Source organism: Oxyura jamaicensis, chromosome 2 (assembly GCF_011077185.1).
Source record: "Oxyura jamaicensis isolate SHBP4307 breed ruddy duck chromosome 2, BPBGC_Ojam_1.0, whole genome shotgun sequence".
In the NCBI taxonomy this organism is placed as follows: Eukaryota; Metazoa; Chordata; class Aves; order Anseriformes; family Anatidae; genus Oxyura; species Oxyura jamaicensis.
In genome coordinates this window covers 120,083,456-120,110,272 of record NC_048894.1, presented here as the reverse complement: position 1 = coordinate 120,110,272, position 26,817 = coordinate 120,083,456, and the positions used below count along the sequence as shown (strand labels likewise).

At 35.1% G+C, this 26,817-nt stretch overlaps 1 long non-coding RNA gene across 2 annotated transcripts in view; it reads right to left on the bottom strand.

Annotated features, from left to right (window-relative positions):
* The window catches only part of LOC118163181, a 27,778-nt gene extending 2,138 nt beyond the window's left edge, over positions 1 to 25,640 (bottom strand). Inside the window, exons 1-5 of one of the 2 annotated variants that reach the window (XR_004748894.1) lie at positions 25,607 to 25,640; positions 20,545 to 20,655; positions 20,160 to 20,291; positions 11,389 to 11,439; positions 604 to 764 (exon numbers count right to left, since the gene is read on the bottom strand). This is a non-coding gene — a long non-coding RNA (uncharacterized LOC118163181). The remainder of the gene's footprint in view (positions 1 to 603; positions 765 to 11,388; positions 11,440 to 20,159; positions 20,292 to 20,544; positions 20,656 to 25,606) is intronic. The other variant, XR_004748893.1, reaches the window with a different exon arrangement.
* Positions 25,641 to 26,817: the final 1,177 nt, after the last annotated feature.

Here is a 26,817-nt window from a genome sequence, read left to right as displayed (position 1 = left end):
CTTTCTTTCTTTCTTTCTTTCTTTCTTTCTTTCTTTCTTTCTTTCTTCCACATTTTAAGTTTTATGATAGATTCTTAACCAACAAAGAGCTAAGAATCTATGCAACCTTTTAAATGCCACCATGCATCCCATTTGGCCATGGAACATTTCTATATACTATACTGAATTTAGCCTCTCCAAAATTTCTAAGGAATATGATCTGGGAAAATGTAATTAGTCCTTCTGTTCTCTAGCACAACTCTTATCAGATCTGAATTACTTGCTTCTTTTTTTGGCATTAAGGGGATGAACAGTCCCCAGACAGAAGTGAAAGTTATTGTTATAAAATGGATTAGAAAAATCTAACAACTGCTTGGTTCATCTCCATATTATTAAGGGGCTAAAACAGCAGGGCAGGAAAATTTTCCTCATTCGCCAGTAGCCAAACTGTGGCCAATTTGGATTCTCTTCTTCTCTGATGGAATCTCTGCAGCCACATTTCAGGACTGAAAATCACATTATTTTATTTTATTTTATTTTTTATTTTAATTTTTGGTAAATGCTTATTTATGCCTTAAATGTGCTAAACAAAGCATTCTAAAACTAAAGATATGATCTACAAACCTTAAAGATGATCACAATGACTGGTGCTTTGCCCAGAAGAGCTAGCAATTTAAATGAGTTATTGGAAACATCATTTATTGGACAAGACCAAAGACAGCATAGCAGACAGAGTGGCTCCAAATCCTGTTTCATAATGGAAAATTTTGTACAGCCAATTCTAACTGTGAAAAGGGTAAAAGAAAAAGTCAGCCTAGGCTCAAAAGCGTGCTAAAACCAACCTGCTTACTTTGGGTTTTGTGTTTCAGACATGAAACACTGACTTGTTGACTATAATAACAACCAGAGGGTAAACTGTGTTCCTTTGAAAATAATTTGAAAATAGCTAACACACTTTATGTGTATTCGATCTAGGGTGAAACTCCTCCATGTTTGTATAAAGATGTGAGTACTGCTTTCTCTGCAAAAATAGGGAACAAGCTTAAAATAGATTTTCTCCAGAAAAAAAGTCTCATGTTTAGAAGCCAAAGTGGGATTTCTGACTGTGATGCTTGTCATTGTTATTAAACATAACTAAATAAAAATTATTAACAAAAACAAGTAAAATTTTACACTTCTAAGGCAGGATGAATTTCAGCAGATCTCTTAGCAGTATATTAAATATATCATTTGGCCTGAACAGTCTCATATTCTAGAAGATGTAGTAACTGGTTCAAGCATCGTTATCATTTTGCATTTTGAGTATGTGCAGCATGTAATTAAACAAGAGCCTGTGTCAGCAGGGAAATCTCCATTGAAGTGAAAATTTGATCACACAGTTAATTTTGCAACTGTTTTCATGAATAGAAATGCTTCTGGTTATTCAAAACTCAAAGCTACTTCTATTCAAGTTACTATTGGAATCACTGAGACTTCAGCAGAAACAGAATCGAAGTCATTATATGAACCACCAGCAATTCTTGTTCAGCTAGTGACTTTTTCCTTTCTATAAAAAGAAATTTTTGGAAGAGTGAGTCATCTGGACACAGAAATTGGACAAATCTTTTTTAATATAAGGAGCTGTCCTATTGGGATTTCTTACTCTTTCTGACCCACAGAAATATAGCAGACAGTATATTTGTTTGTTCAAAGAGAATGTTAATTTTGAGAAGAGAGTGCATGATTTTAACAAATGTTCACATGTTCACATAAGATTTTTTTTTTCTTTATAAGGATCAGTTGGTCTGAGATTACAATGTGAACTGTGAATATTGATTTCAAGTGGAAAACAACAACATTTTTAAATGACTAAGCTATTTAGTTTTTGATGGGACACCAATGAGTTTTAAAAGCAGACTAATAACGCTCCCCCCATCATTTCATCTTAGGCAAGTGAGATAAATTTAGCAAATAAGCTGGATACTATGTTCTCCATGCTTGTCAAAATATGATGGCAATTAAACATCTCTTCTGTACTTTTTCCTTTTTCAAAAAAAATATATTTTTCAAGGCTTTGACAGTTAAAAACTATTTAGAATATTTATGACACTTGCAATGAGTTAGTAACATTTTTTTATTGCATTGCATTTTGCATAATATAATTTGTCACTACTTCTTTATTAAGCTTGTTTTATATTCATAGTTGTCCCACAACACTATATTTTCCTCTTTGTCAGCTCAGAACTTCATTATGAAGGATGAGGTTTTATCGTTTCCTAGTGATGCAAATGTCTACAGTGAATAAGTGTCATTATGCAGGAACAGGAATTTAGTTTTCCTCCATTAAGCAGCCAAGCTAATGACTCAACAAGTTTATAGCCCACCACAAAATTTGATAGCTTGGTGTGAGTTAAACAAATGATGGTTTCATATTTATACAAAAATGAAAGCGATTTTTTGGAGCTGGATGTTGTGCTTCTCCTATTTACAGTTTAGGCTTCCATTTTGAACTTAAAGAAAGGAAATTCCCAGTTATACCTTAAGATGAGCACACCTCTTGTCCTTCCTCTAGCTGACATGAGTCCTATATGACAACACCAATATAAAGGGGAAAATATATATATATGTTATGGCCAACATTCAAATCCCATGGAGACATTCCTATTTGATGGCTTTAAATCTCACAAATTTTGATTATATCCAGTAGGCTATTCATAATAAACATTAGATGAAACTGAAGATGATACACATCATGTTTTTAGCACTGGTGCATTTCTGTCTGGGTATGATACCTACTCAATGCTGTTTCAGGGCCAGTGGACAGCTATCTAGCCAAAAACCCTACCAAGCTCTTTCTTTCCTTTATACAGTCAATTTTAATTAATTAAAAGAATGCCTGAAAAGGGCCTATCTCACTGTCTAATTCATTTCCTCTGTTGTGTAAATTTGTCCCCATGGTATTCCTTTTAAAATGCTTTGCCTAATATAATTCCAAATATATCCAAGCTTAAAGCTTTCAGCATTTCCTTTGGGAGACAGTTTCTCAATTTAAGGGATCACATTGTCTCGATCCTTATTCAGATATTTAGACAAAGTTTAATTTTTTCCCTTAATTTCAATCTATTTCTCTTGGGGTCAGATTCCTGGCTGGCATAAACTGTCATAGCTACCCTAATTTCCTTTGGGTTTGGACAGTGTGCATCATCTGAGAATTTGGTCAGGGCTTTCCCTTCCTACTATGTTAACAATTCTTCTGTCATCTGATACATTATACGATTAATCATCATGCTCGCATTTAGTCATTGCATTCTGTATTTAATAACTCTATCAAATCCTGCTTTCTAATACCATATTGCTTGCTGTGTCAATCATTCCACCCCATAATTCACTTACTAATCCATACTTCATGTAGAGATTAAAATCAGCTCCTGAACTAGATTAAACTTCTACATAGTGATGGTAGAACAGCTGCCATGATCATAAAAGAGGATTGTACTGAAAGCAATGAAGTAAGACCCCACTTTTGATAAACTTTGTATTTGATATTTCTGTTTACAGGTAAAAGCAAGCAGAATCAGTGATATAATGTGTCTTTGTTGAGATTTTTTTTCAAAAAGTCCTATAACTTCTCTGCATCTCAGTGTTCATAAACAAAAAAATGATTATTTAAGATCAACTCTATACTTCCAGTGGTGTTTCCTACCTAAAATATATCCCCAACTCTGGCTCATAATACTTGCTGATATAAAATTACCACCTCTTCCCTAGTTTGTAAATACATTAGTTCTGCAATGAATGGCTATTTTTAAAATAACATGGGAATACATTGACACAGGTTTCATGACTGAGCTGCCCCTTGCTCATCACTCATGTTTTCTTCTTCTATATGTACTTTTGCTACTTTCTGTACTAGCCAATCACTGCAGTAAACTCTAGCAGACCAAAAGGAAACAAAATAAAATAAAACAAAACTTATGCTGTAGGAGAACAGAGCCCAATGTTAAACTGTGGCTTGTAGAAGAGTCATGAGCCCAGCACTTTGCCACTAGTAATATGCTGAAGCTTGGCAAAGTGACATCACTGTTGTTATATGGCTGACCTTTTCTAAAAGTCAAAGATATATTCACTTTCTGAACAAAACGCTGGTACATCACAGAAAAACTGTGATGAATTTTTTTTTGGGTAACAAGTAATGCTATCACTAGCAGTATCCTGGAAACTCCATTACTTATAAACATTGCAAAAACAATGTCTGTAAATGATAATACTGTAAACTTCAATGTTAGTTGAATGCCCTGACCTTGCTTATCTCCAGCCTAATACTTACAAACATCTATCTGTAATAAGGGGTTACTTTGACAGTACCAAGGTAGTACACATTTTTGAGCACTCTTCATGTGACAATCCACAAAAATGTCTCTTCAGATCTGAGAATTGCTTTAGCCAACCAGTATTTCAAGGGCTTGAGCAATGTCTTCTTAATGCATATCCATGGTATTGAGGACTACATTACGAAAAATTTCAAACTATTGCTTCACTAGCCTCTTGCGAACAGTAGAAAATGTTCCAGACTGTAGGCTTAGATTGGTGTCTTTTCTTTCTTTTCTTTCTCTCTCTTTTTTTTTTTTTTTTTTTTTTTTTCACTACAGCAGAAATAAGTTTTCCAGGTAAAATATATAATGTTTTTTTTTATAGAGAGGGGAAAAAAAAAAAAAAAAAAAGGAAAGCACAAACTAGTTCACAGTTGGCTTTCAGTTAGTTCTACATATTAGCAGTCACAAAAATGAGGTTTGTGGCCTCAGGCACTAAATTCAATCACTTCGTCTTTTCAAGTAGCAACCCTATTTTTACTTCCCTCCAGGCACACACTCACAGGGCAATCATGTTGAATTCTCAATTCAGGTATGAATGGTTAGCTAAACTTTCTCTCAACAAAGCACATTATAGATAATTTAGGGAAAATCAGGCTATTATTGAAAATCACAAAAGCCAGATTTTGGTAACATGATAGTTCTAGAACATGATAGCTCTAGGGACTGGAAAAAGAAAAATCAAGCAGTTGATCAAGTCTAAGCCATGACACAGAAGTTATACTTGATGCCATCATCTAATAGATGTTACAAATCCAGTGTGAAGTGATTCAGTGGTCCCAACTCTATAGTTAAATGTCCCAAATAAAAAAGTTGCAAATAACATCATTTTTTTGTTGTTTGGTTTTAATAGGCTGGAACAGATAAATAATGGATATGCCAGAACTGATGATCTGTAGAAGGTTCCTTTAAATCAGGTTGAAATATTAGAGAAACAACCCTACCGATGTTACTGTTCTGGACTGGCAATGATTTCAATATATTTTTTTTCAGAGAGCTAGATTTTTATTTTATTTTTTTAATACGTAGACCACATATTTTTATAAAGGCCACAAACATTATTTTATCACTGAGTTATCACCCACTACTGATGTAAAACAGAAAATAAGCAATATCATCATGTTGTATAGGTAGGGACAGAATAGGTAGGTGGGGATCGAATATTCTGAAATTCTTAAGAAGCTCTGTTACATAACAAAAACTTATCCCTAGCAGCTTTTGGGTCCAGGCCAGATTCACAATAACAGGAACAGAATTCTTTTGATTTTGTAGTATACAGTTTAACCGTAGTATATTGTAAGGTGAGAAAAACTGTAAAAACAAATATTTGGCATAATAATGTGACAACAAATTATAATCATAGTAACACATTCTGTATGTGTTATCACTTAACATCAGGGATTTGTTTGTGTTACAGAATTGTTTCCATTTTATTGATTGAGAAATCAAGGCCCAGAGAGATTTGTGATTTTTTTCAGACATGCTGATTTTCCCCATTTGAGTGAACTGTTGTTGGTCATGTTCCCGTAGGTCAAGTGTTCAGCTCATTAAAATGTTCCACTATCCCAATTCAATGACCTTGTGGGCAATCTTTGCAGAGGCTAATGACTTATTTAACATCAGCATTGATCTGCCAGGTATGATCTCTTTGAGTTAGAAGATCTATAAATACAGCTTAATCATTCAAAGGGCTTAATTAGCTACTGCATCACTGCAGTTTTACGTTGATGTAATGTCATTGCTTTTATATGAGATTACTGAAGAATCACACTGTGATTTAATATTTACTAGATAGTCTTTTAAATACCTCAGGCTCATCAGATCTTATTTTCAGAGGTGCTGCTATCTAGTGCCCATGGCCTATATGAATTTTAGCTTGGACTACTGGCTAGTCCAAATTTCTGTATCTTTGCATGCAGTTGTGAAGACTGCATGCACAATGTGTCTTAGATCAACATATACTTAAATAGGTATTAATGTGCAAAAATAAATCCGCACACAAAATTTGGTAAGTGCACACACATATACATTTCTGGAAGACTAATGTTCAAAGATACTTTTTCTTTTCAAAATCTTTAGTTAATGGTGAGTATGTTAGGGAGATTGCTATTCTTTTCCTTTGCTGTCTCCTATGTGAATAGCTAGAAAAACATGCTCCCATTTATCTTTGGCAGAACTAAAAATATGTGATTGTGTTCATAATCCTTATACTTCAATTATATTTCATGGTAATATTTGCTACTTAAACATTATGCAAGCTGTTCCCCATTTAATGACTGTTTGCTCCTGTTCACAAAATTTCAAGGTTAGCAGAAGGTCAAGCTGCACTTTGCTGAAGAAGCCAGTTATAAATCTCACTAATGTATTTCATCTTGTGATGTTTTTTCTGGTCATACTGGTGATTGTTCTGGAGTAGCAAAAGGTTAGCTGAGCACACATGATACAGTGATTACTTCTGAATTCACTGTTTTCACAGAGAAAATATAGATAATTTTGCTTCCACATCTCTCTTTCCTATTGCTGTATTTGAACCGAGAACTGTATTCTTCCTTAAACATAATGAAACTGTTAGCTGATGGCAATCAAATAAAGGTTTCCCTGTGAGAATTTTAGTTGTTTCTGGTAGATTCTAGGGAGATCTGCAATGAACACCTTCTGTTAGCTGTTTTCTAATTGATAGGTTCTTGATTATTAGCTTATTCCTAAGAGACTTATCCTTTATTCAAAAGAACTGCACCTTTAGTCTCTATCTGTCTGCTGTATAGAGTAGTTGAATTGGGAATATGTACCGGGTAAGTGGGAATACAGCATATATAGGCTTTGGGAGTTTATGTATAGGAGATTTCAGGTAATGTGGAAGAAGTTATGGGCTACAAGGCTCAGTCCCTAGCCTTAGCTGGAGAAATTACCTTCAGAAAGTAGAAACTATGATGCAGGCAGTGATCTGGAGTGAAGATGCTCCTGCACAGATCTCAGGCAGCATCAAACTCAAGAATCTTTAGATGTATGTTATGAAACAGAATGTATTTCCAAGCATGTTTCTCCCTTTCCCGTTCCTAGAACGGAGGATAACCAAAGACAAAAAACAAAAAAACAAACAAACCAACCAACCAACCAACCAAAACTAAACAACAACGACAACAAAAACAAACAAACAAACAAACAAAAAAAAAAAACAAACCAAAAAAAAACAAACAAACAAACAAACAAAAAAACAAGGAAGTTGCTCTTCCTTTAACAACTAATGTTGTAACCCCACTGTAGCAGGCCACCAAAAATGGCATATTTTGCACTGTGAAGCTATGTTGACTGTCACCAATCACCTCCTGGCTCTCTATGTGCCTTAGCATAATTTCCAGGAGGATCTGCTCCATGATCTTACTGGGCATGGAGGTGAAACTGACTGGTCTGTAGTTCCCTGGGTCTTTCTTTTTTCCTTTTTCAAAAAATGGGGGTTATGTTTCCCCTTTTCCAGTCACTTAGAACTTCACCAGACTGCCACAACTTTTCAAATACGATGGATAGTGGCTTAGCTAATTAATCTGCCAGTTCTCTCAGGATCCCCAAATGCATCTCATCAGGCCTTATGGACTTGTGCACATTCAGGTTCCTTAGATGATCTCAAACCTGATCTGCCTCTACAGTAGGTAGTTCGTTCTCCTAGTCCCTGCCTTTGCCTTCTATGACTTGGCTGGTGAATGTCATGTGATTGGACTCAGCCCATTAATCCAGCCTGTCCAGAACTCTCTGCAAAGCCTTCCTGCCCTCAAGCAAGGAATGGATGTGCCAAGCCAAAAGAAGTTTGGCTTTGCAAAGTACAGTATGCTGTCACATCTACAAGAAATTCTTGCAAAGCTGATTCTGAATGAATGGCTGCTTATGCCATTGCCCAGACATGTTAAGGACAGAACAAAGAGGGGGAGCTGAGAGAAAAACTGTCCCTTAGATAGACATTCTGTGAGTGACTGAGCATGAACAGAGTGATTCAGATAGATTCTCCACTCACATTAAATTTCAGGGAGCCCAGCACTTAAGAGAAACAGGAAACTGCAGGGACATTTTGGTTTGTGAGTTTTCCATCTTTGATGATTGGTCAATCATCAGATTCATTATTTTATTAAAAAGCTTATTTTATGTACATGGTAAAATACTCCAAAACATTCTGAAGACATCTTTTCGATGCTAAAGGTCATGTATTTTCCCACCAGCCATGTTGACTCAACTGACTTTAGTGAAAATAAAGAGCCAAAATAGTTGATTGAGTTAATAATGCACAGATTGAAATATTTGTAAGTAACAATCACAGAACAATCACATTATGACCTGTCTAGTCAATTACACATGAATTATGAAGAATTAAAATAGGCCTTGATGGCCACTGTCATCACAATACCACAAGTAGAAATGCACCAATTGGTTTTATAATGACATTCATATCACAAGAAATGAGTCAAGTGTAAGTAGCAGTGCCCAACATTTTAAAATATATTTCTGTCTTTTAAATATTACCTGAAATACTTCCATCATTTTCCCCAAAAGGTTTGTGGGATTTTTACCTTTATAATTTGCATTAGACATTCCAGCAGCAGGGAAAAAAAAAAAAAAAAAAAAAAAAAAAAAAGCCGAAAAAAGGTTAGTAAAGTTGTGTAGAAGGAAGAAAGGAGTGTGTAATGTTTAAAAAAGTGACTGTGCCTTACAGGAAGACACGTGTTAGAAGCTGCCCGGTATGCGGCCAGATCAGTGACCTCCACAAGAGATGGTGGAATAGCAACATATGCCTATATACTCACTGCCACAGCTCTGTGCTGCAGATGCTTATTTAAATATTGTAAGTTCTAACCCCAATGTTCATTGAGAGAGCTCTTTGATTTTTTCCCAATTGCATACCATGTACACTCACGATCAAATTGTGTGTGGTTGGCCTTGAGTCTGTGAATGCCCGTGAACAAGTGGCATTGGGCTGTAAGAAGGTCCCTTTAGAACATTTCACTGACAAGGGCTTGCACTGCCTCAAGCAGAAAATTGCATGCCTAAGTGCTGGCTTCTGTCATCATAGCTAAACAAACCCCAGGAGAGGATTTTAGGTTTGTGTTTAAGGAAAAAGATGTTAGCCTTTCGAGCTCTATTCTCTAATACAGAATAATGGCAATCCACTGGAAAGCAAAACAAAATAAAACTCAAGATTTTATGATCCAATAGATTACAGTTAGATATTGTAACCTAAATAACTTAATCTGGAAATCACTATGCATAAGAACAGAAGTAGCTGAAGTATAGCTTATAGGCAGGTTGTAACCTATGCTTGCTCCTCTGAGATTAATAGCACCTTCATCTCTGAAAGAATATCAGTCATCATTAATAGGCTGGATTCCAGGCTTCTGCCATAACTACTTTTCTGATTACTGAGGACTCATAGAGGTAAGGCATATGCTGTGAATAATTAGCCTACCTGGTCTTCAACCAAAGTTACAAAAATCTGAAGTTACTTATTTGGGTGACCTGCACAATTCTCAGTTATCTGAGATTTGAATGGATTACTTGTATTTTAGAAATCTTTAATTGTAAACAGAAATTCTTATACAGTAAAATATAAAAACATATTGGAAACTTTTTTGGAGTATTTTATGGAGTGTATATATATATATATTAACTACTTGCTAAGACTTATGTGTGTTTTGGTACTTCTGCAGCATTACAGGTAGAAATAGAAAAGACCATAAGCTGTATTTCTTTCTGTATGGAGGTAAATTTAGCTAAATAAATAGGTATTTGTACTGAGATTTTTTTTAACCAGTTCCATAGAGGATTCAGTGGTAAATTTAGATTTGGCTTCAAAGCAAACTTTAACTCATCCCCAAGCAGAGTAATTTCCTCTAGTGCTCTAGGCTACATCTACATGCTGGTAGAAATATCCAATAAGTATTTGCATTTCTTATGTATGTAAACATGCTCCGTTTTATAGAGAACAAGAGAAACTGATGGGCATTGACTGTTCATAGTTTCCTTCCTATTACCTGAGAACTGAAAGTCTTTAGTGTCTTCTAAAACTAGGTCATTAAGTTTCTCTTATGTCTAAAATAAATATGAATTTACTAACCTCAGAATATGCATTTTAAGAAATAATAAGAATTTAATAAATGAGTTGTGTGTCATTCTCATTAAAATGTACTACACATTACTGAACACAGTTATGTTAAAAAAACTTTTTCAAAGTAAAGCAGTTAGAGATGTAAGTTAGCTGAATACTAAGCTCTCCTTAAATCCCTAGTATATATGGCATGGTAATTAATTATAAGATCACCCATGAGATTTTGCACAGAATAATTGATGCTTTCTGAATAAGGAGCTGTTCAGCTCTGTTTTCCTTTTAAAAATTATTATTGTTATTTTTATTATTTTTATATTAATTTCAATATCAACATCAATATTAATATTATTTTGGTGTGTGGCTTGCTTTCCATCCCCAGCAATCTCCCAGACTCTTGATTGCCAGAGGAAATCTTGACAGCAGTGAAAAGCAGTGTCTTTTCCCCCATCACAGCTTCAGAAATAGAACAGTTGTTTTGGCTGTAGTTTAGGAAAAACACATAAGGGGCTGATACCTTTCATGGAGAATATTAACCAGAATGCGTAAAAGTTGGCAAAGAAATAAGCAACAAGGTCTTATGATTGTATCTAATACTTTAACAACAAACAGGGCCATGAGTCCTGACTGCAGTCTATTGTCTGTATACATTTTCTGGCTCAGAACAAGAAGGGTCTGCAGTGAGGATGTGGTTTTTTAACTTTAGAGCAGGAAGCTAGGTCATGGCTGAGATAATTAAGAGAAGCTCTTGAGGGAGGTAGTAGGCCCTGGTAAAGGAATGTTGTCCTCTCCTTACTCTAATACAAGCTTCATTTCTAGTGGAGAGAAAGACTGAACCTTCCTATGAGTCTTTAATTTTGTCACAGAGCATGTATGGGACAGTGCTTATATGGGATCTAGAGCTTTAAGCAGAAAACTTTAAAAGCCAAACTGAAACTGAAGTTGCCTTTGCACTAATGGAGGAAAACCACCTACCAGAGGAATCTCTTTTTGCTAGGGTATTACTATTCACATTCAGTGAAAATTCTGCAAAGAAAAATTCTCAGTAAATGAAGGACCTTACTGTTGCCACTTGGTTAACCAGAAATGCCATTTCCAGGAGAAGAAACAGTTTTTCTCCAGATAAAGCATTTCTACAAAGTAAAAAGAAGAAGCATCTATGTCATAAATACTATGAAGTTATGAATATAAAAAGACCTGTTGCATCAAAGGTACATCTACATATAAGAAAGACAGAAACAAAGGTATTTATACCTACAAAATTAAATTTTAAATGTATTTATTCTGTGTCACCTTTCTGCAATCTAGACAACATCCGATATGTGTCAGAGGTACAAAACAATGAGCCAAATGCTAGTAAAAGACCAATAAGAAATAGTGCCCGCAATACTCCTTTCCATGAAATTAATCTTATATCCTCGAAATGCAGAAGGTCCAGAGAAGACTGGAATGGAGATATATTTGTTTCTCTATTTTTACCTCATAAAGCAAGAAAGAAAACTGCATATGGAAGCAAAAATATGAAAGTTTTAAAAATTTATTATTATTTTAAACGAAGTTTACATGTTTTTCAGAGAAATTAAATGTTTTAAATGTATAGTATAGATTTCAGTCTTTATAAAGGCTGGCAAAGGTGAGCAGCATGGAGGTGGGAAAAAAGTGCCTCTCTTTAAGAAAAGCTTTGAAAATAACTGAGTGTGAACTGAATGCTATTTTTTGCAGAGCTGTTTTTATGAATTACTAAAATATTCTTGGACGAGTCCAGTATTTTAGATGTGCCTCAATTTGCCTCAATTTGTAATTGAATTTGCCTCAATTTGTAATTGAATGTTAATAATGAACTCCTGACAAAGTTTCACAAATGACAAAAGGCCCATATTGAACCCTGTTTTAATACATATGGGACAGGAAGGAATGGGGATTGCTCCACCAGTATCTGCCCTGAGCAAACTGGTATGTGTGTGCCATGCCAGACAGTGCTCATGAAGATGTATACCCTATTGCTGCCCTTCCTGCTGTCTCCCTAGTAAGCTTATGTATATTGAAAGAGCTTTTAATACAAAACTGTAACCATATCTGTTTTGAATATTTGCTATCAGATGACCACAGCTACTGGAATAAGAAGTTGCCTGTTCATAGCAAAGTATGAGCTTTTTACCTGTTTTTAGCACTTATTCCAACTCCCTCAGCTGAGTAACCTTAGCAATAGTAGACTTTGGTCAGAGTTTGAATAAGCAAGTTGCTCTGTTCTCTTTGGACACAAGTCCCAGATCTTAAATGATGATATTTATCATGGCAATGTCACCTTCACATGGAGGAACATATGGACCATGTATTTAAAGATATAAAAAGCAAGAAGATTGTGTTTCTTTGGGTTTGGGGAAAAAGAAAAATAAAATTAAAAAAAGCCATATTTTTGTCATTTTTAAATTTAGATTTTTCTAAATGCTTTTGTAAATTTGTGTTGATGACTAGATAACAAGCTGTGAAGGATTGGTCACTATTATCACAATCTGTCCATCCTGTGCCAGAGAGCCCTTGAAGGCAATTTCTATCCTGATGCTGCTGGGTGTCTTGGCTTTTTGGAATGCTACACAGAAAATTATAAACAGTCTTCACTATGCCAGCACAAGCAACAGCTTTAGTACTGCCTTCTGCTGAATCTGCTCCACAACAATTCGGTGAATGACGGTTTTTCAGGAATAGTAGGCACTGTTTACCTTCTTGTTTTAACACACTGTAGTTTTCCTCAAAATTACATACCATATTGACTGTATTAATCACATGCATTAATTATATTTTTCTGCTTTAAAGCTTTAAGACAAAGATCAGTCCAAAATCATGAAGTCTGTTTTAACTCTTTTCTTTTCACTCCAACTTTAATAGCTTAGAGAATGCTCCTGGGCAGCATATCTTTTCTAGGTACAAAAGAGTCATCATTACCCTTAAAAGCAACAAGCTTTATGCCTGATTTGCTTTCATATGAATATGGTACAACATATTTCTGCTGAATTCTGTCTTGGCATACTTCCTGTTCAGGAGCTGGCACTGATGACTCAGCCTCGCAGTCACTTCTTGGCTTTACAGATATGCATCTTAACCACCTTCAAGGAAGCTGTGAACATTTGCATATCTGCTTTTGCATTGTCCTCCACTATTGCACATGGTATGCCTCTGTTGCAATGACTCTCAAGGATCAGGTGAGTGTTATTTCTGAAGATGGTTTCCTTCAGATGCTTTCATCAGCCTAAAGGCTAATTAGAAGTTCACAATTAAAATTGCCATAGTCATAAGAGGGTCATAATCCTCAAGAAAGATGATTTTCTTTTTGACACACATTTTGTAAAGAAAAAAAATTTGTAGCATCTGGGCTCTGCTGCAGCAGGACACAGAAAGAGAACGGGTGCTTCAAGCTGGAGAGGAGATCAGAAGAGTACTGTAAAGAGGACTGAGAATTGCATGGCTCAAAATGTCATCTGTTATCTCGGTTCTTCAGGCAAAGAACCTGATGAATTTGGCTTTAAAATAATGTCCTGTGAAGTGGCTTCACACTGTAATTTCTAGATTTTACCAGTACCATAACTGTGATTGTTGATATTCTTTTTCTAATAATGATAATTTCCTTAATGACACAGTTAATTACCATTACTGTCCAACAGGTGAAATTGTCAGAAAAACAAACAAACAAACAAAAAAACAGAATAACATTGGTTACAGCCACTAACAGGAGAACAGTGCAGAAAAGTTTAGGTAGAGGATCCTGCCCTTCCAAGGGCTTCTTGGATACTTCTGAAGAATATCAAACAGATACCAGACCTAATCCAGATGTGTGGTACAGCTGTACCTATACAATAGCAGCTACAAAAAGCTGCTAATAAGAAATCCTACAAAAGTACAAAAATCTCTAAGATATATTTTCATTTTTATTTTATTTCATTTTTTACTTGGATATCTGTCTTGTATATTTGTCACTGAAAAATCAATGTCACAGGTTGTAACCATCTTTGTTGATTTGGAGGATGTATATATATAAATGAATGCTTTAGTCTGAGTTCATCATTTTGTCTTAATGAGAGAATGCTTTCTTAAACATTAAGTAATTAATTCATTTTACAATATATTATCCAATGGGCATTACAGAAGTGTTAACCAATCTCTTAATCATATTCAGGAGTCATGTTCAGGAGTTATTATTTGCTCTTTGATGTCAGCTATCTTAACTTCAGAGTTTTATCTTCCTTAGAAGGATGGTGGCTTGAAATTTGCATCTAGCACCTATTTTTCCGATGAATGAACACCAAACCTTCATTCTGTCCACAGCTGTTAACCAGAGACAATACATTGGTCATTTGCTGGAGAGAAAGGTGACATCTGAAACTACTGATCAGGGTTTCCCCAAACTGTGGCTCAGTGCTGGCTTTACTTTCATTTAGAAAATTTCAAGAGAGAATAATAATGGCACACCAGCAACCCACCCAGACCCAAATTAAAATTTTTGTTTCTATTCTAAAGCTCAGAGTTGGAACCCAGTTTCACTACTTATGGTTGATGTTCCAGACAGTGATAAGTTCTAAACACCATGAATTTTGTAATTTATTCTCCTCTGTTCTGTTCAGCTTCTTCTCGTTTCCCTCATCTTAGCTTCAAAGCACAATGCCTTTAACAGAGCCCTGAAAATATTTTGTCTGAATTCAAATAGCCCAGTAAAGTGCACACTAGTATTTATCATGTCAACTTTAATCTAAAAAACTCAAAGCAATTGAGAAAAAAATGTAATAAATATATACAAGGAATTCATTATTGAGAATTATTGTGTCTTATTCATGGATAAATTGAGACACAGGTACCTTTAGTAAGTCAATGGTAAAACAAAGTCTTCATCATTCTGACCTCCATCTTTTGTTCTAACCATGCAAAATATATAAACTGTGACGTTATGAAGTATTATACACTTCAGACAATGAGGAGAATGCTTTTTGGGAAAAAATATTTTTTTTGTTATTGTTCTGGTATGCATGTTTATCTAACAATAGTTGAATTACAGAGCATTGAACACTAAACATGTTAATACTATTTCTTGCATTGCAGTTGCATAAGTTTTATGGCACTATTATTCATAAGTTGGCCAAATATAAGTTTAAAATGCAAGTTTACCTGTGATTTTGACTTAAATTAAATATAGACATTCAATATTTTTTTCTAACTTCTAATTTTTTTTTAAATCCGTGGAATTCTTTAAAATTTAACAATATGAGATTTTTGTAACCATTTGAGAATCTAGGTTATAAAGTTAACTGTGCAAATAATACATATGATCAAACCAATATAACTTTAGTGTTATAGTAACTTTCAAATTCTGAAATTATACTTCAGCTACCAGCAATCCATAACCAATTGTCTTAGAATCACAGAAACATAGAAGCATAAAATGGCTTGAAAGCATAAAATGGGTTGGAAGGGACCTTAAAAATCATCTAATTCCACCCTCCCTTCCATGGGTAGGGAAGGCCACCAGGCCAGGTTGCTTAGGGCAACACATCCAGGGATGGGTCATCCACAACTGCTCTGGGAGACCTCATAGTGAAGAATTTATTTCTAAAATGTAATTAAACCTATCCTCTTTTAGTTTAAAACCATTCCTCCTTATTCTATCATTATCTGACTATGTGTTCACATGTTCCTGGGTATCTATTTCTTGTATCATCAATAACTGTGGAAACCTCTTTTTCTCAGAATACATTCTGGCATATAAAATGAATTCAGATGGAGTTTTACTAAACGATTTCCTAAGTACAATATCTGTTGAAATGCAGATTCTATTTTATGTTTAAATGACTGCATGTATTGTTTACAGGACAGAGAGAGGACTCAATAGCTTAGTTATGCGTGCAACTTATTTTCTGGAGATACGAGGAAGTGAAATTTATCTCATTGTTATAGGAGTTTCCTTGTAATGGGACCATTGTTATCATGTGAAGATATACTTTGAGTGCAGCATCTTGCCTTGTATTTTCAGGCACCATTTTTTGATTCCAGAGGATATTTTGAGTAATATCTGACAGTTTTCTACAGTCTCCACTTTAATGTACAGTTGGCAACTTAGCAGTGCTGTACAAAATAGTTGTGACAAAATTGAGAACTGTCTACTCAGTAAAGTTTTAGTTATTGTCTTTCATAATAAAATGTATCTTATATACATATATTTAAAATAATCTTGTATTATTGCACATATATATTCAATATATATGAAGTGAAAGCAGATATTTAAGGCACCCATGTGACAACCCTGCTTTTTAAGTACATAGATACATAGATAATGCATGGCTGTTGCTGTGTATGCTTTAATGATCTACTTATACTGTTTTAGTAGGTAATGATAAGGAACGGGAAAGAGAAGAGGAGAAGAGGCTCACAAGGATCATCGAGTACAAATCCTGATTCCACACAGGACTGGCTAAAAATTAAACCATATGTCTGAGAGCATTGACCAAACACTTATTGAATTACAGTGCTGTGACCACTTTCCTGGGGAGCCTGTTCCAGTTCCCAACCACACTTTCGGTGAACAACCTTTTCCTAACATCCAACCTGAACCCCCCCCCCCCCCCCAGATGAAACTCCATGCTGTTACCTTGGGTCCTGTCACTGTCCCCAGAGAGCAGATCTCAGCACCTGCTCCTCCACTCCCCTTGTGAGGAAGATGTAGGCCAACATGAGGCCTCCCTTCAGTCTGCTCTGCTCTGGGCTGAACAAACCAAGTGACTTCAGCTGCTCTTCACACGTCTTGCCTTCTAGACCTTTCACCATCTTCACAGCCCTCTTTTGGACACTTTTTTTTAATGTCCTTTTTATGCTATGGTGCCCCAAACTACACATGGTACTTGAAGTGAGGCCACATCAGTGCAGAGCAGAGCAGGACAATCCCTCCCCTCAACCAGCTAACAATTCTGTGCTTGATGCACCCCAGGAAATGTTTGGCCTTTTTGCCTATCAGGGTACACTGTTGACTCATATTCAACTTGCCATTGACCAGAACCCCCCAGATCCTTTTCTGGGTGGCTGCCCTCCAGCTTCTCGTCCCCCATTCTGTATATATAGCCAGGGTTGACCTATCCCAGGTGCAGAACCTGTCCCTTGCTCTTGTTAAATTTCATGCAGCTTCATTGCCCACCAACCAAATGGTAGAACTAGTCTCCAAATGTTGTAAAGCTCTATTCCTATAAAGCCTTAATATGCACAAGATTTTGTCTTGCTGCTTACTACAAGGAATATAATATTTCACTTTTTCTTATCAATACAATTCACTATTTTACCTATTGTGACTGTTATATTTTTTGACATGACTTTCTCCTGTGACTATTCTTACTCTCTACTTTCTGTTACTGAACACAATGGAAGCTTTATTCAGTCCAGTCTCTCTTATCTGTGGTGTTTCTTTGTCTGGTTGTTTTGTAAAGAATTGAAAATGTGAGAAACTGTTCATTAAAATAATCTTTTCAGTGCCAACATCTTTCAGTTCCACAGATACACACACAGTATCATGCATTGTACTTGCAGTTATCAAGCCCAAAAATAAACCTGCAGAAGTCTGCTCTTTCCCTACATAAAGAAATTAAGCTTTTTGCATTTTTTTTCCCCCTGATAAAAATTAAGAGTAAACAAGGGAGATGAGCAAGGGAAAAAATTTACTACAAAATTTCAATATTTTTCCCTTCTGAGCAGAAGAGAAAGGTTTTCAAAAGTCATTTTGGAAGATAAAAGATTTGAACAACCAGACAAAATTACTGATGTCACATTGCTTTTCTTTGTTCAAGCCAAAGGCTTGACCTTTAGTCATTCATATCCCAAGCAACTGACTTAACTCGAAACTATGAAATGTTCTGGAAATATTTGTCTAACAATTTTATAAAAAAAAATAATAATAGTAATAATAATAATAATAAAATAACTAACAAGAAACTGACCAAAGAACAGAACTGTCTCCATAACTGAGTTTAGAATATATGCTTATTGCATAGGATGAGTGAAGACTTCAGACTATGACTTCAACTTTGCCTTTTCTCTGGTTTGTTGATTATTGTCCTTGTAAAAGTGGTGCTGAGGTCTTCAAAGCACACATGCTAAGATGTTGCTCTGATTTACCCTTTGTAAAAGTGCAACTCAGATGATGTTTTATGGAGAATGGATGCCTAAAACTGAATGTCTATGGGTTTTGTTGGTTTTCAACATCACTTTTATTCTGAATTTAAATGAGAGTATCTGAGTATTTGATTAAATTATCATTGAAATGACATGTACTGTAACCCCATTAAATCTGCATTTTCAGATAGAAATATTCTGTTGCAAAATTCCCAAATGGTATTATACTCAATACATCTTGTTTTCTTGTTTTATTTTATAATAACTAAAATAACAAAAAATTGTGATCTATATTTTATAAACTTTAACCCGGCATTTATGAGTCCATATACTCATGTACTTCTCCTTCTATTTTTAGCATGCAAATTTTGATTAATATTATTCAGAATAACCATATTATTTAGATAGATGACTCTGTAGTCAGATTCTGCAAGTAGTTTTAATCACAGAATCACAGAATTTCTAGGTTGGAAGAGACCTCAAGATCATCAAGTCCAACCTCTGACCTAACACTAACAGTCCCCACTAAACCATATCCCTAAGCTCTACATCTAAGCACTGATTAATGCACTGATGGTCTTAATATAGTTAATGTGTCATGAGTTGGTCGAGAAAATTGAATGTGTGTTCATGCAAGTGATTGCTGAGGATCCAAACTCTTAACATGTCCAGGCAGAAGCTATGTTAATGTTGAATCTAGACAGTTACACTAAGGCATGAGCTATCTCTGGTACAACATCTCTTGCATATAGGACATTCTCAACATTCAGTTCCACTTTGGACAATGAGGGAGGTACAGTACTACAGGATGGTGGCAGAAATGCCTCTTTCAGAAAGAGGTAATTTTCTATTTTGCAATCTTTTTGCTGTTATCTCACTATACACATAATCCCATTGGTTTGCAGGAGTAAAGTAGTACTGAATGTGAACAGAGTGGTAACCTTGTGTCTGATGTGTTTTTTGAAATTAAATAAATAATTTGATGTTTTGCTCTGGGCTCTTTTATCTTCCTTTGCAATAAAACTGTGTTTATAGCCATATGTAGAACTAGTACCATGTAATTGGTTAAAATATCATTCTTGAACTTATCATCAAACCATCTATCACGTAAAATCAACTGAACTTGGGAAGATGGACAGAGATTCTCTCCATCCTTTCTGTTGCCTCTGTGGGGAGTCTATTTAGAAAATCTTCCTTGGAATGCTCCATTACCTTAAAATATATTGTATAACACTTCTTTTTTGTTGTTGTTTTGTTTCTGTTCTTGCTTTTGTTTTGTATTCTAGCCAAAAATCTTCAAAAGCTTTTAAATGACAAAGGCATGAAAGATTGTTGTCCACATTTAAAAAGCAGAAAAATCAGCAGAAGGTCTCCCATACACATGATTTCTTTCATTCTCAATTTCTTGTAGTAAGCCAGTTATCTAAAGGATAGAAAGTTATTTTAAAATCCTTCAGGATGTGAGGCAGATTACAGCAGAATCTCCCTAAGCAATGGAAAACAATGTATAAATAATAAGAACCTAATCTTTCATTTTAATGAAAAACTTCTCACAAGGGAGGAAAGATATGCATGCATGTGGACTAAAATTAAGTTATAGTACTTACATGCTTGTGGCCCTGTGAAGTATGCTCTTCAAGCACCATTCTGAAGCTTAAATGCTTCTGTGTTTCATGATGCAAAACATGGGTAGGGAGGAGACAGTGCAGTGCCTGTGTCATCTCATTTTTGGCAGCAACCTAAATGCAGAAAACAAGAGAAAACTGTATTGTGTTATTTCAGTTTTGACATATTCTACCCAAAATAAATAAAGGCAATGGAAGACCCAAAACAGCCCAGGAATCCTGATAGTCACTGTACTTGGGGACAAGTGTAGAGAAGAGAGTTGAAGTCTTAAAAAGAAGTCCTCTCCAGTAGCCTGAATTTGGGCTCCCACAGGGTCATTTAAGTCCTCCATACTATTCAAGACAGACACCACCTCTGGCTACTCACCTGGGACAGCAAAAGTCCAGCTTTAAAGTCAGTTTACTTCTTCATATCTGATGGAGGTGTTTCAAACATCCAGCAGCTTTCCTCCATGCTCTTTTAATAACCAGTCTCTGGCTATAGGTAGGAAGGAACCAAGAGAAGACAGAGTGCATATATGCTTAACAAATTGTTCTGTCTGTCTGTCTATGTATTTATCTAAGTATCTAGCTAGCTAGCTAGCTAGGTAGCTAATTTCTAGCTTCTTCTAACCACAGTTATAGTTCCTGCTGTTATGAAAAATAAGTTAAAGAAAAAATATTCCAACACTAGCAACCAAAAGTGAAAGAATCTAGAATGGATTTGGTGAATGCTAGCTGCCAGTCTTACAGCCAGAAAATTTGGTTACTGTTTTCAGAAGTCCATTTATGGTTTGAATCATTTGGTAAAATAGTATGAAGATGAAAAAAGTTACATTTATGGCAAAATGCTATTCTAAAACTCCACATACTATTAAGAAATGAATGTTTGACCACCTCTCCTCCCCATCCCCCAGATTACCTTTGTGTATTCAGGTACAACTTATAATGAATTTCAGAATATTTCAGTCCATTCTATTTCACCATCAGTTCTTGTCATTCTGCTTGTGCTTTCTTGGTATCCAACAGCAGCAGCTGTTTTTTTGGCAGAGTCAAATGTTATTTCCTAACACCTCATTGAGCTGCAGTTCTTTCCTGCACAAAATGGGCAGATACTTTCCTAAACAACTTTATTCAGATCAGTTAAATTCTGTCCATGTGTTGGTTGATGAGTTGAATGCTTAACAGAACTACCTTCTCAATTACTGTGTTAGAACCATTCTTACCTGTTCTAGGAATCGCATCAGAAAATTCACCTTAACAGTGGAAAAAAACACATAACTAATGAGCCATTGGTTGCAACTGGGACAGGACATTTTGTTTTAACAAGATTAAACCCATTACAAATATATATATATATTATACATATATAAAACATTAAACAACTGGACTTTTAAATGAAAAATAGCTCAGTAAAAGAGGACTGCAGCAGGGGGATGCTTTTTAGGAGGCAAATGGACAAATCTAGGATGAAAGAAGAAAGTGGAAGGTTATGTTCTCCAAAAACATGTTGTCCATGAAGGCTTAGAGGTATGTGGGAGCTGAAGTTCACACTTTTAAAATGTTAAGTGTCTGCTTGTCTCGAGACACTTGAAGTAAATCAGAGAGCTCCCAATGAGCCCTCAGTAAGTTTTTCTCCCTATCTTTCTTGTGTTTTTTAAATGTACAATTATTTAGGGCCGAAGATCTAAGGAAATTAAAATATAACTTAACTGTTTTTGTTAGGGTATTTTGGGGCTATAAAATGGGTGTTTGGTGTGAAAAAGGGAGTTTCTGTTACTTACCATTGGACCTAGTTATGCAGTGAAATAATTTCCCTGTTCAAAAGACCTGTTGAACACACACCAATCCTGTATTTACTTTGCACAGAATGCCTGGAGGTGTTTTGCTTTTCTCTCACTTAATCTATTTGTACTGTAGAAGTATATTGCATCTCCTACCATACTCTTCCTAAGAATGTGACTACAACACTTCATTAGTATATTTGCAAATCTCAGAAATTACTCTTTGTGGAAGAAAGGAGAAACAACCCCAAGTAATTAACTAATGTACTATATGTAATATAATGTACTATATTAACTAATGTACTCAGCTCTTCTTTAATAGTTAGTGTGAATAAATGAAAGGGGAGTCAAAGCTGCCATAAAGTGTAGTACATTTCACTTATACACACTCCGTGAATTTATCACATGATAAACAAAACTTTTCCAGTCTGAGCACAGCTGTTATAAACACCTCTATTTGTATAGCTGCCCCAAACACTGTTTAGCCTAAAGTTTCTTCTATGGCTAGACCATTGTGATACCTTCCTGCCTGTTTGTTTTACTAGCATGCATCCCAGTGTTGGGACTGTATGCCATATCTGTTTCTTTGATCATGTGCTTTGTGTATAACATCCTGTGTTTCTTTAAGGAAGCTTCTAGGTAAAAGAAAAAACACAGTTTTTATATCACGCTCTGATGGATGTATTGAGTATATAGTCATCTAAAACTATGTTTGCGGTATATATATCATTAACATTTATGGAGCCTAGATAAGAAAACTGCCTTTTTTTCCACTACTGCATGTTTACAAAATGATATTAAGCCTAACAATATATGAAAGACAGCCCTGAGATAATTTTAAATGTTTGATTCTCTTGAACAACTTGAAGTTGAATTTAGAATCTTAACGGCCATTTTCAGATAGCTCTACAGGATAGTAAAACAATTATGTTTTTTTTTGTTTGTTTGTTTGTTTGATTCTTCTTTCTTAACTGAAGAACAAAGACAAATTCAATGTTATTTGGGAATTCATGTGCTCTGTTGAGGAGGGACTTTTTCTGATCACTGGTTTGAGTATGACAACAAGGGTGCAGAGACAAAGAGAGACAGAGAAGAAAACTTTTTTCCAGGGTCATTTCTGTGAACAAGAGCACCAGATGGGTGGATCACAGTCCCCTCCCCACTTTCAGCTGCTCATTTCTGCCCCCCCCCCCTCCCCCCCATGCCTTTTCAGTTGTATCACAACACTATTTGTGGGGCAGCATATTTTTCACCTGTTTCAGTATATTGATTGGCTGACCAAACGGCCTATAGTCCCCTAACAGAAGGGGCAGTGTGGGGATGGAAGTTGAGAAGCAGGGGTACAAGAGCAGGCAGCAAGAGATTGAGTTAGTGCTGCTGCTGAAGCCTCTAGAAGCTTTGCCTGAGTCAGCCTGAATAAAGATGCTGTCGTAACCCTGACTTCACAATAAAAGGACAATATTGGCCAAAGGAGACTTGAATTCTGAATACAAAAAAATGAAACAGAGTTTCTTCTTTGGTAAAAGACTCCAGCCTTTGATCATTCTTTTAAGGGAGCAAACCTGCATCAGAGGAATTTCCCTCTGCTATCATTTTTTTCTGATTTTAATTAGTGCAATGCCAAGTTGGTGAAAAATGGCTGAGAGAGAGTTAAAATATGTACAAAGGTGAGAATTCTGAAACATTGCTTTGTGCATTTTGATGTTTTTGTTCATAAAGTAGCACAAAACAGAAAATCAGCTTAGCAAATGATGTAATTACTAACAGTCCACTCTACTCATCTTGTTTGGTAGACCAGACCACCATCATACATGCTAATGGGAAAACTTCCAGTAGAAGTTATTTAATGATAGAGTACATAGTACATATCTTTGTACTATGTAACTACCTGAAAAATAGTGTCAAATCATCCAACATATTTAATGCCCTAACAGCAAATAATCCTGACTTCAGTGTGAGGTGTGAGTCTAAGACCTCCGTATTGATCTACTCATTACTCCTGCCTGGTAATTCCTTCCTTTTCTATGAAAGTATTGCTTGATTTATATATATATATATTTTTCACCTTTTATACAGTTACATCTATTATGCAGCTTAGACAAAGGCATGTTCTGGTTTTACAAACAGCAATGGACATGTTTAATTTTAAGTTTGTAATTACACCATGGAAGTCAAAGGCATTTTATTTCAAAGATTCGCATAACCACCGAAAGAATTGGGTCCACAGCCATGAAAAATATAAATATCTGTAACACAAATGAAAATACTTGAGCATATGCACAGCTTACCATGGCATTACTAAGTCATTAGGGGTGATTGCTTGTGCCAGCTACCTAATATAAACATTAGATGATTTTGCATCTCCCTGATTGATCATACATTTGTTAGAGATGATGAGATGAATTTTGTATCTCCATACAGCCTGAAGAAACTAATAAAATGGAATAAGATGGTGTAAAACAGAGAAGACTTTCTTCCAAGTCTTGAAGGTCATTTCTTCATGAATACAAAACTGTACCATCTCTTGGTAAAAAATGTACAAATATATTCTGTAGAATAATGCTGTTTATATTTTAAATATTTTAGTTAAATATTAAACAGATTCAGTTTGAGATCCTGTTATTTAGCTTTAGAAAAGGTCATGACAGAAAGACTGCAATAGCTACTCTGAACAAAGTAACTTGTCATTTGGTATCTAAAAATAATGTCTATATCCTCAAACTTGTCTCTTTCTTAACTTTCATTCTTCCTTGCTAGACCCTGATTTTTCCTCTACATTCTCCCCTCCCCCCAAGTTCTCTTCAGTTTGATCTCATCCATATGGTCTGAGACAAATTGGCTGCAAAAGATCTGGATAAGGTGAGCAGATGTCCTGTGAAAAAAAAGGCATCAGGGTTTCAATTTTTTCCCTATATTTCATATTATCATATTCAGTTGCACAGTAGGGGAAAAATAATAAGCAACTTACATAGAGTAAATTCTTGGATAAATCTGTTTTAAAACACTGGAAAAGGACATTTTACAATACTTTGTCAAAATTAAAAAAAAAAAAAAAACAACAACAACAACAGTAACAACAACAACAAAAACATTGTTCATTCTTTGCAGTTATGCCAGCAGGTTGTCTAACACATCTGCTCTGGTAATATGTCACAAGCAATAGCCTGTGCAGGTTAGGCCAGTACATAATAGAAGTAAATGTATTTTTAAATGCCAGGTTTTAAAAGAAGACAGATTTGCTTGGTATCTCATTATAAGAGAAATGGCTTTTCATGTCAACCCATCAGTAGTTGTGCAGCTCTGGAGAAAGTTTCAAAGGTTACAATCCATACTTTTTAACTCTTAACTAGTTTACATTTTCCAATGAAGAGAACCATAGATAATTTTAATTCTCAAATAATATAATTGTCTGTTTTTTTTTGTCTTTAAAAAGTGAAAGGGAACTTGCCTTTTATCTGTATATGTCAAATGATCATGCTTTCACCAATATTCTTCCTATTTCCTTAGAGAAAAATCCCTTAGGAACATCATGTAGGGTTTCTATTGTATATGTTTGCTTCACTGCATGTTCATACGCATGTATGCATGCACATGTATGCATGTATCTCAAAAATCTTTTAGGATTGATTCTTACTTGATGGCAAAATAACACTGAATTGAACCCACTGATTTCCTAGAAGTACTCTGTCACATCAGAGAAGCATGAATTCAGCTTTCTCTGCAGAGAGAAGAACAGACCTAGAGCTTCACCTTTCTCTGCAGAGAGCAAAATGTCTTAAGTCAAAATTCTTTTTATAAATCTGTATGTTTTTGATTCAAATTCAGTAAGTGATACTAAATTTAAACATGCTTGCTTTTTTGTATTATCAGACTGAAAGGGACGTATTCATGTAAAATTTACTAAACCATAGATAATCCAACAAAGAACAAAAACCACTTAGACGATACAAGGTTTCTGGATGAATTCTACATTTAAATAGATGATTCACTCGGAACAAATTATGTTTTTGCAGTTATGCAAATACTTAGAGATTTTGATAAACTAGATCTATGTCACTAGTATATAACACCAGTAGTCATTAATTTCCCTTTTTTTTACTCTGGTAATGCATATATAATAAAAATAAAATTAAAATAAAATTAAAATTACACTGACACAAATAAAAAGTCAGTTATCTTTCTGGATGCCCTGTAATTACCTCTGCAATAAGTCAAGTGTTATTAAGTCAAATCATTGCTCATCATAAAACACATGCATACATACCAGTTATGACTAAATTTTCATTGGGAGGTCAAGGATTTACATGTTTGGTTAAAACATTAGAGAAGACAAGCCCAAAATAGAAGCAATAGGCACAATTTTTCCTTTACTGAAGAAAAGGCCTTGCTCTACCTATTTTGGAGAAGTGTTTTAAAGATCTTCCAGTGTACTCTTACTTGCTCTGTCTCTAGTTTTTCATGGGGAAAAATCCTATAATGTAAAAATTTTTGAATCTATTCTCTTGTGGGTGTATACGAGTTAGTAAAAGAATATATATATATATTTTTTTTTCAGAATAAGACAATTTCTTCCTTCCTAAATTATCTCTGGATTGAAATTGAACAGAAAACAAAACAAAACAAAAAACAACAACAACAGAAAAACACATCTCTCTTTTGTATAGGCTAAACATTAATATGTGAGTTTTTTTTTTTTAATAGAAATGATTTCCTATGTTGAAATATTGAAAAAACTCTAAAACTGTGATTAAGAAGTGTGAGAAACAAAGTATAAAAATGCACCAAGAAAAAAAAAAAGAAAAAAAAGAAAAAAAAAGCCTGATTATCTGGGGAAGATTCTGCTTTGCATTGATATAACATAATAGTATTCTGCTCTG